Source organism: Heterodontus francisci, chromosome 18 (assembly GCF_036365525.1).
Source record: "Heterodontus francisci isolate sHetFra1 chromosome 18, sHetFra1.hap1, whole genome shotgun sequence".
NCBI lineage: Eukaryota > Metazoa > Chordata > Chondrichthyes > Heterodontiformes > Heterodontidae > Heterodontus > Heterodontus francisci.
In genome coordinates this window covers 71851068-71864282 of record NC_090388.1, presented here as the reverse complement: position 1 = coordinate 71864282, position 13215 = coordinate 71851068, and the positions used below count along the sequence as shown (strand labels likewise).

Below are 13215 nucleotides of genomic sequence, written 5' to 3'. Positions count from 1 at the left end.
CTCCCTAGGTGAAGCATCACTTCCGTCAATATTCAGAACTGAATACCTGTTGGAGAGTGAGATGCATTCAGGGGTCTCCTGCACTACCTGCCTGATTCTTTTTGACTGTCTGGTGGACACCCATTCCCTCTCTCCCTTCATACTCTTTAGCTGTGGGGTGACCAGATCTATAAACGTGCTATCCACGTAACAGCAGTTACTCACCAACCAATTACCTTGCAGATTTCCTGTGATGTTACTGTTCACAAACTCCAGCACGCCTGGACTCCTCTCTGCTGCTTTCCCGGAAGGTAAGTGCTGTTGGCCGCGATCCTCGGGCTGTATTTATCCGCTCCATGTTCTTCCCGCAGGTCTGCTGCTCTCTCGGAAGGTAAGTGCTCGAGGCCGTGATCCTCGGGCTGTATTTATCCGCTCCCCGCTCCGTGTTCTTCCCGCAGGTCTGCTCCTCTCTGCTGCTCTCTTGGAAGGTAAGTTAACTTAGGTCATCCCTCACTATTGTGATTATACCATCATTAATTAACAGAGCCACCCTTCCACCTTGTCCTAGCTTCCTATCCTTCCTAAATGTCATATACCCTTCAATATTCAGGTCCCAATCTATGTCATCCTGAGCCATGTCTCTGTAATGGATATCAGCGCAAATAGAAATAAATAAGTACAATCTATCAGTTCATCTGTTTTGTTTCGAATGCTACGTGCATTCAGATACATAGCCTTTACTTTTGTCCTTTTATTATTTTTGTAACATCTAGCCTTATCTGCTGATTGATTCTTAGATTTGACCTCTCTGTCCCTTCCTGTCATGGTCTGTTCATCATTTCCTGTATTAATACCTTTCTCTCTTGCCTTGTCTGTACTCTTTGATTTACCACATCTTCTCAAATTTGATCCCTTGCCCCCACTATTTAGTTTAAAACACTGTCTACTTTCCTGATTATGCTGCTCACTAGAACACTGGTTCCAGCGCTGTTCAGGTGTAGACCGTCCCAATGGTATAGCCCCCACTTTCCCCAGTACTGGTGCCAGTGCCGCACGAACGGGAACCCACTTCTACCAAGCACCCTTTAAGTCGCACATTCATTTCTCTAATCTTATTTATTCTATGCCAATCTAGAGATTATTACCTTTGAGGTCCTGCTTTTTAATTCACTGCCTAGCTCCTCATCGTCCCTGCAGCACCTCTTTCCTCATCCTGTCTGTCGTTGGTACCTACATGGACCACGACCACTGGATTCTCGCCCTCCCACTGCAAGCTCGTCTCTAGCCCTGAGCAGATGTCCCGAACCCTGGCACCAGACAGGCAACACAGTCTTCTGGACTCTCGCTCTCGGCAGCAGAGAACAGTAACTATCCCCTGACTATACTGTCCCCTACTACCACTGCATTTCTTTTAACTCCCCCCACTTGAATGGCTTCCTGTACCATAGTGCCATGGTCAGTCTGCTCATCCACACTACAGTCCTCGTTCTTGTCCATACAAGTTGTAAGAGCCTCGAACTTGTTGCTCAATTGTAAGGGCTGAGGCTGCTCCACATCCACATTTGTGAATCCCTTACCTGCCTGACTCCACCCTCCAGTCCCTGACCAGTGACCAAATCAGTTGACATTCTAAGGGGTGTGACTGCCTTCTGGAACAAAATGTCCAGGTAACTTTCCTTCTGCCTGATGCATCATAATGTCTGCAGCTCGGCCTCTAGCTCATCTACTCTGAGTCGAAGCTCCTCAAGTCACAGACACTTAGTACAGACGTGGTTAGCATGGATTCATTGGCATCCAGGAGCTCCCATGTACTGCTGCCGCGACACAGTGGCGCAGTGGTTAGCACCGCAGCCTCACAGCTCCAGGGACCCGGGTTCGATTCTGGGTACTGCCTGTGCGGAGTTTGCAAGTTATCCCTGTGTCTGCGTGGGTTTTCGCCGGGTGCTCCGGTTTCCTCCCACATCCAAAGACTTGCAGGTGATAGATAAATTGGCCATTGTAAATTGCCCCTAGTGTAGGGAGGTGATATGGGATTACTGTAGGGTTAGTATAAATGGGTGGTTGTTGGTCGGCACAGACTCGGTGGGGCCGAAGGGCCTGTTTCAGTGCTGTATCTTAAAATTAAAAAAAACATCCTGTCCTGCCATCTTTATTGTGTTAATTAAATTAAATTTGTTTTCCTTAATTAATTTGTAGCTCCCTCATTTCACCGAACTCCCTCACTGACCAAACTCCCTTCTTCACACTCTGTCCACTCAAGCAGCACTCGGAGACCTCTCTGAAAAGCAATGATGAGTCAGCCTTTTACACCATGAGGTCCCACGAACAGCAATGAGATAAATAACCAGTTAATCTTTTAATGGTTTTGTTTGAGGGATAGATAAACGGCAGAAATTCTGGGAGAATATCTCTGCTCTTCTTCACTTAGTGCCGTGGGATCTTTTATGTTCACCTGAGTGGTGGCACGGAGTCATTGTAAAAGGAGTGTATCGTAAATAGAATGTAAAAGTTGGGAATTTGGGGAGAGTGGGCATTCTCTGGCAAATATTGATGAGTAAATCTCAAATTGAAACTTAGTTTAATATTCAAATTTAACATAGATCTCTTTAAAAACTGTAAAAGAAACTGGAAGTTAGGGAACGAAAATGGTCAGTAGTTAACTGCCAATCAGCTGTAAGTGATTGCTTGAATAGGGGCTAATTACTGTGAGCAGGAAACTGAATCAGCACTTGTAACTTGAGTGTGACTCCGGTCGATTAAAAAGCAACTGTATCTGATGATGCACAGAGTGATCATAAAAGGAGTGCATGGAAAATAGAGTGCAGAATTTGGGAATTTGGTACAGAAGGTTACAGGGACGCAAGAGGGCACTGGCAAGCAAGAACTTGGTTTAAAGTGTGTCTACTTCAACGCCAGGAGCATCCGGAATAAGGTGGGTGAGCTTGCAGCATGGGTTGGTACCTGGGATCCTGATGTTGTGGCCATTTTGGAGACATGGGTAGAGCAGGGGCAGGAATGGATGTTTCAGGTTCCGGGATTTAGATGTTTCAGAAAGAACAGAGAAGAGGGTAAAAGAGGGGGGGGTGTGGCATTGTTAATCAAGGAAAGTATTACAGCGGCAGAAAGGACGTTTGAGGACTCGTCTACTGAGGTAGTATGGGCCGAGGTTAGAAACAGGAGAGGAGAGGTCACCCTGTTGGGAGTTTTCTATAGACCTCCGAATAGTTCCAGAGATGTAGAGGAAAGGATAGCGAAGATGATTCTCGACAGGAGCGAGAGTAACAGGGTAGTGGATATGGGGGACTTTAACTTTCCAAATATTGACTGGAAATACTATAGTTCGAGTACTTTAGATGGGTCTGTTTTTGTCCAGTGTGTGCAGGAGGGTTTTCTGACACAGTATGTGGACAGGCCAACCAGGGGCGATGCCACATTGGATTTGGTACTGGGTAATGAACCCGGCCAGGTGTTCGATTTAGATGTAGGTGAGCACTTTGGCGATAGTGATCACAATTCGGTTAGGTTTACCTTAGCGATGGGCAGGGATAGGTATATACCGCAGGGCAAGAATTATAGCTGGGGGAAAGGAAATTATGACGCGATTAGGCAAGATTTAGGATGTGTAGGATGGGGAAGGAAACTGCAGGGGATGGGCACAAACGAAATGTGGAGCTTATTCAAGGAGCAGCTAATGCGTGTCCTTGATAAGTATGTACCTGTCAGGCAGGGAGGAAGTTGTCGAGCAAGGGAGCCGTGGTTTACTCAAGAAGTTGAAGCGCTTGTCAAGAGGAAGAGGGCGGCTTATGTTAGGATGAGACGTGAAGGCTCAGTTAGGGCGCTTGAGAGTTACAAGCTAGCCAGGAAGGATCTAAAGGGAGGGCTAAGAAGAGCAAGGAGAGGACACGAGAAGTCATTGGCGGATAGGATCAAAGAAAACCCTAAGGCTTTCTATAGGTATATCAGGAATAAAAGAATGATAAGAGTTAGAACAGGGCCAATCAAGGATAGTAGTGGGAAGTTGTGTGCGGAATCAGAGGAGATAGGGGAAGCGTTAAATGAATATTTTTCGTCAGTATTTACAGTAGAGAAAGAAAATGTTGCCGAGGAGATTACTGAGATACAGCCTACTAGGCTAGATGGGATTGAGATTCACAAGGAGGAGGTGTTAGCAATTTTGGAAAGAGTGAAAATAGATAAGTCCCCTGGGCCAGATGGGATTTATCCTAGGATTCTCTGGGAAGCCAGGGAGGAGATTGCAGAGCCGTTGTTGTTGATCTTCAAGTCGTCATTGTCGACAGGAGTAGTGCCGGAGGACTGGAGGATAGCAAATGTTGTCCCCTTGTTCAAGAAGGGGAGTAGAGACAGCCCTGGTAATTATAGACCTGTGAGCCTTACTTCGGTTGTGGGTAAAATGTTGGAAAAGGTTATAAGAGACAGGATTTATAATCATCTTGAAAAGAATAAGTTCATTTGCGATAGTCAGCACGGTTTTGTGAAAGGTAGGTCGTGCCTCACAAACCTTATTGAGTTTTTCGAGAAGGTGACCAAACAGGTGGATGAGGCTAAAGCCGTGGATGTGGTGTATATGGATTTCAGTAAGGCGTTTGATAAGGTTCCCCACGGTAGGCTATTGCAGAAAATACGCAAGTATGGGGTTGAAGGTGATTTAGAGCTTTGGATCAGAAATTGGCTAGCTGAAAGAAGACAGAGGGTGGTGGTTGATGGCAAATGTTCATCCTGGAGTTTAGTTACTAGTGGTGTACCGCAAGGTTCTGTTTTGGGGCCACTGCTGTTTGTCATTTTTATAAACGACCTGGATGAGGGTGTAGAAGGGTGGGTTAGTAAATTTGCGGATGACACGAAGGTCGGTGGAGTTGTGGATAGTGTCGAAGGGTGTTGTAGGGTACAGAGGGACATAGATAGGCTGCAGAGCTGGGCTGAGAGATGGCAAATGGAGTTTAATGCGGAGAAGTGTGAGGTGATTCACTTTGGAAGGAGTAACAGCAATGCAGAGTACTGGGCTAATGGGAAGATTCTTGGTAGTGTAGATGAGCAGAGAGATCTTGGTATCCAGGTACATAAATCCCTGAAAGTTGCTACCCAGGTTAATAGGGCTGTTAAGAAGGCATATGGTGTGTTAGCCTTTATTAGTAGGGGGATCGAGTTTCAGAGCCACGGGGTCATGATGCAGCTGTACAAAACTCTGGTGAGGCCGCACCTGGAGTATTGCGTGCAGTTCTGGTCACCGCATTATAGGAAGGATGTCGAAGCTTTGGAAAGGGTGCAGAGGAGATTTACTAGGATGTTGCCTGGTATGGAAGGAAGGTCTTACGAGGAAAGGCTGAGGGACTTGGGGTTGTTTTCGTTAGAGAGAAGGAGGAGGAGAGGTGACTTAATAGAGACATACAAGATAATCAGAGGGTTAGATAGGGTGGATAGTGAGAGTCTTTTTCCTCGGATGAGGATGGCAAACACGAGGGGACATAGCTTTAAGTTGAGGGGTGAAAGATATAGGACAGATGTCAGAGGTAGTTTCTTTACGCAGAGAGTAGTAGGGGCGTGGAACGCCCTGCCTGCAACAGTAGTAGACTCGCCAACTTTAAGGGCATTTAAGTGGTCATTGGATAGACATATGGATGTAAATGGAATAGTGTAGGTCAGATGATCGGCGCAACATCGAGGGCCGAAGGGCCTGTACTGCGCTGTAATATTCTAATTCTAATTCTAATTCTAAGGGGATGGTGGTGCTGCTTTTTGCCTCTGATACTTGTAGTGGTTCATGAAAGCTTGAGGCAGTAAGGTTTTAAAATTTTTGTCTGGTACTTAGTGCCAGTTCGTGTGTACAAAAAGAAAAGAACTTGCAACAAACTTAATAAGTAGATATAAATGATATAAATAATCTAGACGAAGATATGGTCGGACAGATTTTGTGTCACATCTGCAGTATGTGGGAGTTTGTGGACAGCGAGATTGTCCCGAGCGAACACATCTGCAGTAGCTGCTTTGTCTCTAATCTCTCCAGCTCATTATACACACTAACACATAAGAGAGTGGGGAGCAGTATCTGGACTGTTTGCCGCCGACTTCGGTAACACCATGTGGAGAGTTGCAGCTGATCGTGTCAGTTGTGACTGATAGCGTGCAGAGTAAGGGGAACCTAAGTGCGATAGAGAACGAGAATCTGCAGAAATAATCCTATTCAGCAGGTGATGATAAGGATAATTGTTGTAAGGAGAGCTAGAATGCAGACCATGGCACCTTGGAGCAGGAGGCTGTCCAAGGAGGTAAAGTATAATGCAGTCGTTGTAGGGAGTTTAATAAGTAGGGAACAAATAGCATACTTTGTAAGTGGGATTGAGAGTCCCATATCATATGTTGCCTACCTGGTGCCAGGGTGAGGGACATCTTGAACTTCCTTGGTAGGATATGGGACAGGGAGGATCCTGTCATTGTGTTCCATGTTGGGAGCAACAGCATAGAGAATAGTAGACAAGAGGTCCTGTTTGAAATGTACAGGAACTGGGAACTAAACTTTTATTTAAAAAAAAAGGACTTAAAGGGTTCTCATCTCTGGATTATTACCGGAACCACATGCAAATTGGTGAAGGGAAGTGAAGCCCTGGCTGAAGGAATGGTGTGGGAAAGAGGGGTTCTAGTTCATGGGACACTGGCATCAGTAATGGAACAGGAAGGAACTGTACCACTGGGACTAACTACACCCGAACTGGACTGTGATCAGGATCCTCGTGGGAAGGATAAATAGGGCGGTCTCAAGGACTTTAAACTTGCAAATTGGGGGAAATTCTCTGGTGGAAAGTATGGAAGTAGATAACAGTTTGAAAACAAAAGCAAGGAAAGAGAGTAGACTAACTGTTGGAAATTGTGCTTTAGACACTACAGATTAAAGGAAAACTAAAACATGTAAATTAATTAAAACAGGAGAGAGAAATAAGAAACGTATGAATAAAATATTAAATCTGAAGGACAGGTTAGGGTGTGTGATCCAAATAAGCATTCTTTATACAAATGCACAGAATAACCAGCAAATGATAGGAACAGGAGTAGGCTGTTCAACCCATCGAGCCTGCCCGCCATTCAATATGATCATGGCTGATCATCCCTTTCCAATGCCTTTTTCCCACACTATCCTCATTATCCCCTTATGTCATTTGTATTTAGAAATCTGTCGATCTCTGCTTTAAACATTCTGAATGACTGAGCATCCACAGCCCTCTGGGGTAGAGAATTCCAAAGATTCACAACCATTTGAGTAAAGAAATTTATCCTCATCTCTGTCCTAAGTGGCTTCCCCCTTATTTTGAAATTGTGTCCCCTGATCCTAAACTCCCTTACCAGGGGAAACATCTTAGCTGCATCTACCTTGTCTATCCCTTTAAGTATTTTGTAGATTTCAATGAGATCACTTCTCATTCTTTGAAACTCTTGAGAATACGGGCCCAGTTTCCCCAATATCTCTTCATAGGATAGTTTCGCTGTCCTGGGAACAAGTCTGGTGAACCTTTGTTGCACTCCCTCTATGGCAATAATATCCTTCCTAAGGTAAGGGGACCAAAACTGCACATGCTAATCCAGGTGCGGTCTAACCAAGGTTCTATACAATTGAAGCAAGACTTCACTACTCCTGTACTCAAATCCTCTTGCGATAAAGGCTAACATACCATTAACCTTCTTAATTGCTTGCTGTACCTTCATGTTAGCTTTCAGTGATTTATTGACGAGGACACCCAGGTCCCTTTGTACATCTACACTTTCTAATCTCTTACCATTTAAGAAATACTATGGACATCTATTCCTTCTACCAAAGTGGATAACCTCATTTTTCCATATTTATTCCATCTGCCACGTTCTTGCCCACTCACTAAGTCTTTCCAAATCCCCTTGAAGCTGTCTTACATCTTCCTCACAACACACATTCCCACCTAGTTTTGTGTCATCTATTTGGAAATACGACATTTGGTCCCCACATCCAAATCATTGATATATATTGTGAACAGCTGGGGCCCAAGCACTGATCCCTGCTTTACCCCACTAGTCACAGCCTGCCAACGCGAGAATGACCCGTTTATTCCTACTCTCTGCTTTCTGCCTGTTAACCAATTCTTAATCCATGCCAGTATATTACATCCTATCCCATGTGCTTTAATTTTGCTAACCAATATCTTATGGGGGACTTTATCAAAAGCCTTCTGAAAATCCAAGTATACCACATCCACTGACTCCCCTTTATCAATTCTGTTAGTAACATCTTCAAAAAACTTCCAACTGGTTCGTCAAACATGATTTCCCATTCAGAAATCCATGTTAACTATGCCCAATTAGATCATTATTATACAAGTGTCCATTTATCACATCCTTTAGAATAGATTCTAGCATTTTCCCAACGACTGATGTAAGGCTAACAGATCTGTAATTCCCTGTTTTCTCTCTCCCTCCCTTCTTAAATAGGTGACATTTGCGACCTTCCAATCTGCAGGAACTGCTCCAGATTCTATAGAATTTTGGAAGATGATCAGTGCATCCACTATCTCCATAGCTGCCTCTTTCAACACTCTGGGATGTAGAATATCAGGTCCTGGGGACTTATCAACCTTCAGCCCCATTAATTTCTCCAATACAACCTTCTTACTAATACTAATTTCCTTCAATTCCTCATTCCTCTGATCCCTTGGATCTCTAATTCTGGAAGATTTCTTGTATCTTCCTCAGTGAAGATAGACACAAAGTAATCATTTAGCTTCTCTGCCATTTCTCTAATTCCCATTATAAATTCTCCTGACTCTGCCTGTAACGGACCCATATTTGTCTTGGCCAAACTTTTCCTTTTTATGTACCTATAGAAGCTTTTACAGTCCTTTTTCATATTTTTTGCTAGCTTGCATTCATATTCTCTTCTCCCATTCTTTTTCGGTTTCTTCATCCTCCTTTGCTGTATTCTAAAATCCTCCCAATCCTCAAGTTTACTACTATTTCTGGCAACTTTATAGGCCTTTTCTTTTAATCTTACACAATCCTTAACTTCCTTTGTTATCCACGGTTGTCTGTTGGGGGTTACTTTTGGGGGTTTTGTGCTTTGAAGGAATGTATAATTGTTGTAAGCTATGTAATATTTCTTTAAAGACTATCCATTGCCTATGTACTGTCATACCTTTTAATGTAATTTCCCAATCTACCTCAGCCAATTTACCCCTCAACTTTCATAATTTCCTTTGTTCAAATTTAACACCCTGGCTTCAGATTGAACTACCTCACTTTCAAACATAATATAAAATTATATCATATTATGGTCACTCATCCCTAAAGGTTCTTTTACAAACAAGAATATTAATTCGCCCTTTCTCATTGTATAAAACTAGATCTAAAATATCCTGTTCTCTAGTCGGTTCCTCAACATACAGCTCTAGAAAACCATCCCTGACACACTCCAGAAACTCATCCTCCACAGCATTAGTGCTCATTAGGTTTACCCAGTCTTTATGCAGATTGAGGTCACCCATGATTACTGTATTACCCATGCCACATGCTTCTCCCAGCTCCTGATTAATCCCATGCCCCACACTATCACTACTGTTTGGTGGCCTATAAACAACTCCTACCAATGTTTGCTGACCCTTGCTGTTTCTCAGCTCCACCCAAACAGATTCCATATATCGTTCTTCTGATCTGAGATCCTTCCTTACTAATATACTGATCCCATCCCTTATTATCAGTGGAACACCACCTCCTTTTCCTTTTTGCTTATCCTTCCTAAATGTTGAATATTCAGTTCCCAGTCTTCATCACCCTGTAGCCACGATCTGTTATGGCAATTAGATCATACCCATTTACCTCTATTTGGGCCTTTAAATCATCTACCTTGTTGCAAATGCTGCATGCATTCAAGTAGAGTGCCCTTAACCTCGTCAGCTGTGAAGTGGTAGGTTGTATAAATGCACAGATTAGATAAGAACATAGCAAAGGAAGTGTGGTTATAGTGGAAGATTTAAACTTTCATATAGATTTGGATAAGCAGATTAGCACGTCTGAAAGGTAGTGAATTTCCTTGAGTATGCCCAGGATAGTTTTCTGCAAAAGTATATCAAGTGTTTGAAAGGGAAACGCGCAACAGCTATGATTCGAGATTTAAGTAAGGCTGACTTTAATGCTATGAGAGAGAGAGAGACTGCCCACAGTAGACTGGGAAAATCTGGTAATGGGTAAAATGATCAGTGAGAGGGGTTCAAAAGAAGAATTAGTGATACAAAACCAGTTTATGCCCTAAGGAGTAAGAGACAACATAAAACTAAAAAAGCAAACAAAAGTGCAAAAAATGGCACAGATTCTGGTGAATAGGTAAGATATAAAGAAAGGGTGACTAAACAGATAGAGCTACAAAAAGGGAGTATGATCAGAAACTTATAAGGGATGTTAAAATCAGTTCAAAAATTTACAATTATATTTGGAAAAATTAATGGTTAGGAGCAATGTAGGACCCTTGATGATTGTTAACTCTGATATTGTCAATGAAAATAAGGAAATGGTGAATATGTTGAATAATTGTGCCAGTATTTACAGCAGGGAAAGAGATCAGCATGTCATCTACCCCAAGAAAGCTAATATTGAATCAGGGACAGGAACTCACTAAGGTTAATGTTAGCAAAATTACAGTAATGAAGAAAGTATTGGTCCCTAAAAAGTGACATATCCCCAGGACCAGTTGGTTTAAAGCAGTTTAAGGCACTTATGTATTAATGTCTCACTGATGCTTTCAAATGTCACATCATTGTTTCCTGGACTGTTGTGTAGCATACAGGCTGGGTTATATTATTTGTAAGTGAACTTGGTTTTAACTTTGAAGATATAATGCAGACAGAGCAAAAATAATGTTGTGGAGGTAAAACTAATTTTAACTCAATTTAACAAAATATAATGAGGGGGTTGCTTTTAAAATTCCTCCAGCATGGGGTTTCATTGATTTAAATGGTAAGTGTGGAAAGAAGCCATATTGGGAAATTGACAGGTGCCAGACTGCTAGCACCTGACATTATGACCCCCATCATATCTACAAGCCCAACCACACCTACCTGTCAATGACTGAGGACAACTGAGCCTCCACAGGCTCTAGATCAGCAGGGTATAGTTATAGAGTTGTGCCATGTACAAGAAGATTTTTTTAAAAATATTTGTTCATGGGATGTGGGCGTCGCTGGCAAGGCCAGCATTTACTGCCCATTGCTAATTGTTCTTGAAGGTGGTGTTCAGCTGCCGCCTTAAACTGCCGGAATCCGTGTGGTATAGTTACTCCCTCAGCGCTGTTAGGTAGGGATTTCCACGATTTTGACCCAGCAAACGTGAAGGAACAGCGATATATTTCCAAATCAAGTTGGTGTATGACTTGGAGGGGGAGCTTGCAGGTGGCGGCATTCCCATGTGCCTGCTGCCCATTTTCTTCTAGATGGTAGAGGTTGTGGATTTGGAAGGTGTAGTCTGAGAAGCCTTGGCGAATTACTGTAGTGCATCTTGTAGATGGCACATACTGCAGGCAGGGTGTGCCGGTGGTGGAAGGAGTGAATGTTTTAGGTGGTGGATAGGGTGTCAGTCAAACGGGTTGAATTGTCCTGGCTTGTGTCAAGTTTCTTGACTGTTGTTGAAGCTCTACTCATCCCGGCAAGTGGGGAATATTCCATCACATTCCTGACTTGTGCCTTGTGAATGGTGGAAAGGATTTGAGAGTTCAGGAGGCGAGTTACTCACTGCAGAATACTCAACCTCTGACCTCTGATTTGTGTGCCAAGTCCAGTTAAGTTTCTTGTCAATGGTGACCTCCAGGATGTCGGTGATGGGCGTTTATGATTCTATAGTTGGAAATAGTCATTGCCCGACAATTGTATGGCACGAATGTTACCTGCCACTAATCAATCCAAGCCTGAATGTTGTCCATGTCTTGCTGCATGCCGACATGGACTGCTTCGTTATCTGAGGAGTTGCTAATTGAACTGAACACTTTGCAATCATCAGCAAACATCCCTACCTCAGACATTAGGATGGAAGGAAAGTTGTTGACGAAGCAGCTGATGATGGTGGGGCTTTGGATGCTGCCTTGATGTCCTGGGGCTGAGATGATTGGTCTCCAACAGCCACCACCATTTTCAGGGCTCCTTGATGCCACACTCGGAAAAATCCTGCCTTGATGTCAAGGGCAGTCCCTCATCTCACTCCTGGAATTCAGCTGTTTTTTTCCATGTTTGGACCAGGCTGTGCTGAGGTCTGGAGTGGAGTGGTCATGGTGGAACCCAAATTGAGCATTGGTGAGCTGGTTATTGGTGAGTAAGTGATGCTTGATGGCATTGTTGACACCTTCCTTCATTTTGCTGATGATTGAGAGTAGAAGACTGAGGCAGTAATTAGCTGGATTGAATTTGTCCTTTATTTTGTAAACAGGACATACCTGGACAACTTGTCACATTGTTTGGTAGATGCCAGTGTTGTAGCTTTACTGGAAACAGCTTGGCTGGAGGCGTGGCTGATTCTGGAGCACAAGTCTCCAGCACTACAGCCAGATGTTGTCAGGGCGCATAGTCTTTGCTGAATCCAACGCGTTCAGCCCTTTCTTGATATGACTTGGAGTGAATCAAATTGGCTGATGACATCCATGATTGTGGGGATCTCAGGAAGAGGCCAAGATGGGTCCACCACTCCGCTTCTGGCAGAAGATCGTTGCCAGCGCTTCAGACTTGTCTTTTGTGCTGGTGTGATGGGCTCTGTCATCATTGAGGATGTGGATGTTCATGGAGCTGCCTCCTCCTTCATTGGTTGGAGGATTGTTTAGTTCTGGCTATAGCATACTGCTTGCAATGTTTTGCATGCGTGTAGTCCTGTGTTGTAGATTTACTCAGTTGACCCTCATTTTTAGGTAAGCTTGGTGCTGCTGCTGATATTCTCTCCTACACTTTTCATTGAACCAGGGTTAGTCCCCTGGCTTGATGGTAATGGTTACAGATTGTGGTGCAATACTATTTTGCTGCCAATAGTCCACAGTGCCTCATGGATGCCTAGTTTTGAATTGCTAGATCTGTTCTGAATCTGTCCCATTTAGCACAGTGGTAGTGCTACACAACACGATGGAGGATTTTCTTAATGTGAAGGTGGGACTTGGTCTCCACAAAGGTTGTGTGGTGGTCACTCCTACCAGTACCATCATGGATAGATGCATCTGCAACAGGTAGGTTGGTGACGACA

The 13215-nt window shown here is 43.6% G+C and overlaps 1 protein-coding gene across 7 annotated transcripts in view; it reads left to right on the top strand.

Moving 5' to 3' along the window:
• pphln1 (periphilin 1) overlaps nucleotides 1–13215 on the top strand; it is a 291915-nt gene that overhangs the window by 66915 nt on the left and 211785 nt on the right. The gene's annotated exons all lie outside the window — the stretch shown is intronic.